This window comes from Tenrec ecaudatus, chromosome 3, assembly GCF_050624435.1.
Source record: "Tenrec ecaudatus isolate mTenEca1 chromosome 3, mTenEca1.hap1, whole genome shotgun sequence".
Lineage (NCBI taxonomy): Eukaryota > Metazoa > Chordata > Mammalia > Afrosoricida > Tenrecidae > Tenrec > Tenrec ecaudatus.
Genome location: NC_134532.1, coordinates 156,083,289 through 156,086,890, shown reverse-complemented (window position 1 = coordinate 156,086,890; position 3,602 = coordinate 156,083,289). Strand labels below are relative to the sequence as shown.

At 48.0% G+C, this 3,602-nt stretch overlaps 1 pseudogene; it reads right to left on the bottom strand.

Annotated features, from left to right (window-relative positions):
* Window positions 1–515: 515 nt before the first annotated feature.
* Window positions 516–2,780, bottom strand: LOC142442862 (MICOS complex subunit MIC60 pseudogene; annotated as a pseudogene).
* Window positions 2,781–3,602: the final 822 nt, after the last annotated feature.

The following is a 3,602-nucleotide window of genomic DNA, read 5'->3' as shown; positions in this document are numbered from 1 at the left end:
CTGGAGATAATTCAACAATTGTTGCAGCAGTACGTGAACAGAGAACTGCCAGAAATACAAGGGAGATTCGAAAGAGGATGTAGGAGAGAATCATTGTTAATATACAATGGATCTTGGCCGAAAGCAAAAAATATCAGAAAGACGGTTACTTTGTTTTATTTTATTTTGGGGGGGGAAGGGACAAGGTATTCCATTTTCATCTTGTTGCTTTATTCAGTTTGCTCCAAGGTCAAAAATCACTAGCAGTAGGGATCACAAACATTATTTTGATTGGCTCAAAAGCCTGATCGGTGAAACCTGAAAAATAACAATGTTACACAAGTGGCAAGGAAAGCATTCTTGGAGTTCACTGGCATGATAGCAAGTGGTGATAATGGAACTGCAGCAAGTGTTGACCCTGAGAAGAGGATCTGAAACCTGCTCCTTTCAAGACACTTTTGGGACCCTTGCTGCCAACCCCTTGTATACTTGTCACTGCCGGTTTCCTGTGACATGAAATAGGACTGGAAGGACACCACCTAGGCCTTACTCTTGCTGCACTTGAGTGGTTCCTATTCCTACGGCGCTGGCGTATGTAGTCAGGATGTCCACTATCTGCTTGGTTTCTAGGGTCATTCGTGTTTCGTGCAGCCAGTCCTGGGCCGCTCGTCGGGACTCCCCTTTCAGCTGGTTGACAAACTTGGCCGCCAGCTCCAGGTCTCCGTGCTCAATGCAGTAGGAGGCATAGGACAATAGCTTAAATGTGTTCATATCCTCAGGGCAGAGCTGCGGTGGTGGCTTCAGCTGCTTAGGTGGGAACAGGAGCAGGCACTGCAGGTAGGAGAGGAAGTACTGGTATAAGCTATTTCTGGTTTCATCGATCATTGCTACCCTCTGGGCCAGTTTCTGGACAGCATAGAAACGGGCTCTAAGGGTCTCCTCGCTGTACACCCCGCGGGTCAGGGACTCAGGAGGAATTGCCGCGGTTAAAGCCTGGGCAAATTCATTGTCAGCACAATGGGCTTTGATGGCCTCGACGGCACCGCCCAGCGGGACCGTGGGCAGGTCTGCAGAGGCCGTCTTAATGCTGTACTTCAGCGCCTCGACCGAGAGCCACAGCTGGTGGGCTTTTCTGACCTCCTCTTCAGCAACTGCATGGCTGTGAACAGCCTGTTCGATCCCTCAGTCCGGCATAGGCAGTGTTTATATCCAGAGTAAAGTTGTCAACTTGCTCTTGGCTGAGCCGACGATACTCTAATTCTTGTTCAGCGGGTTTTTCAGACATGTCCTTTTCAAACTCACACTTCAGTTCCTGTTCTTGGACCCGAAGGACATCACGTAAGTGATCGGTGGGGGCAGCAGCAGCCTGTCAGAGGAGCTGGGTTCTCATTTCAGTTTCCATGGCATCTCGAACTTCATCAACCTTTCGGTCCTGCTCAGACACTATTTCACTCTGTGATGCTCTAGTGCTTTCGCCACAGCAGAGTCCAACGTCTGCTTTTCTTCCAGCTTTTGTTTTTCCAAGGCTAACTCGATGTGCTGCTTCTCCGTGGCTTTCTGTTCTGCCAGCTCTCTGTTTAGCTGGTCGATGCGGCGATGGGCATGAGCGACCAGGGAGTTCAGATCATCAGTGGACAGCGTGTCGGTCATCCCTTTCCACCCAGGCATCACATCTGGGGTAATACTGTCCAATTCTCTTTTAGTCATCCCGGGTTTGGGCCACTAGTTCGTGATACTGAGATACAACCTTAGCCTCAGACTGTGCTGCTTGGACCTTTTGGACCACATTGTCTAGATCGACGATCATGTTGTGGAGTTTGCCCTCTGCAGTAGTTATGTAAGGTTTGGCCCCAGCAATCTCCTTTTTCTTTGCATTTTCAATTACACTTTTCATCTTCTCTAATTCTTCTTTGGCTTTGAGAAGGGCATCGGCGGCCTCGTCCACTGCTTTTCTGCATTCCTTCAATGTGCCCTCCACCGTGTGCCACTGGGCTGCCTTCTTCTCACCTGAAATCTCAGAATTGTCCGTGGCGGCTTTCAGAACACTAGCGTGTGCATTGACAACCTGAACCGCGGCATTCTGCGCTGTGATTGCTTGCAGAGTGGTGCGAGCAGTCTGGCTCACAGCATCTTCTAAGCTCTTAGCTATCGACTCAATCTGAACTTGTTCTCGCTTCTCCTGTTGAGCAAGGCGGGCGGCAACTTCTTCAGGAGGCCGTTCTTTTACAGGAGGCGAGGACGCTTCCTCTGAAGTTGCAGGGGTAGGTTTTCCTTCACCAACTGCAGAGAGATCCGGTTTTATGGATCTGTCGTGCTGAACCACAGGGGCTGGGACTGACAGTGTATCACCTGCTGCTACTGCTGCTGGAGTGTCTCCCTGTGGTCTGTGCAGGTGTGAAGCAGGCTGTTTGGATCCTTTCACAGCCTCTGGACCAGACAGCTTCTTTGGCAATGGAATGCCATAAGGTGCAGAACCAAGAATCATCTCAAAGAGCTTGTCAGAGTACGGTATGGTTTTCTCTATACTTTCCCGGAAATGGGAATCCCATTTAGCATACAGGAGAGTGCCACCAAGACCTCCACCAACAAATAAGAGTCCAGCTCCCACAATTTTGCCAGCACTCAATCCAGAGCTTCCTGAGGTTGAGTATCGACGGCATGGTCGCAATGGGCGAAGGACAAACTTCCCACAGAGACAACTCTGGGCGGCAACGGTCACGCCCGATAACTGACAGACCCGCAGCATCTCGGCAGCAGGGTGGACGGTGGTACTAGGTTTCGCGGGAGCAGCCACGGTGGCGCGAGTATGGGAGGGAGCACTTGTGTTTTATTGACTATGCAAAATTATTCACCTGTGTAGATTATGTAAAACTATGGATGACAATGAGGAAAAAATGATAGTTCCAGACAACGTCATTGTGCTCATGCATTTATAGGACCTCTTGGTTCTATAAATGGACCAAGAGGCAGTAATTTAAACAGAACAAAGGAATGCCACCTGGTTTAAGATGAGGAAGGGTGAGTGCCAAAGTTATACCCGTTCACTATATTTATTTATCTGTGTGCTGAGCAAATAATCCAAGAAGCTGGACTACATGAAAAAGAACACAGCATCGGGATAGGAGGAAGGTTTATTAAGAACCAGCAATATGCAGATGACACCACCTTGCTCACTGAAAGCAAGGAGGACTTAAGAACTTGCTGATGAAGATCAAAGATGGCAGCCTGTGGTATGGATTGCAACCCAACGTGAAGAAAGTCAGATACTTACAACTAGACCAAGAGAGGGCATCACCACTAAGAGGAAAAAAAGATTTAAGTTGTTAAATATTTCATTTTGCTTGAAGCCCCAATCAGTGTTCATGGAAGCAGCAACCAACTGATCTAATGCTGTAATGCACTGAGAAAATTTGCACAAGACATCTCTAAAGTGTCGAAGACAAGAATGTCACTTTGAGGACTAAGGTGCAGCTGGTCAAACCATGATATTTCCAGTCACTTCAATGCATGTGAAATTTGAACAATGAATTAGGAAGACCACGGACTAATGGATACCTTTGAATTATGGTGTTAGTGAAGAATACTGAAAGTGCCGTGGGCTTCCAAAATGAGCAAGTAAATCT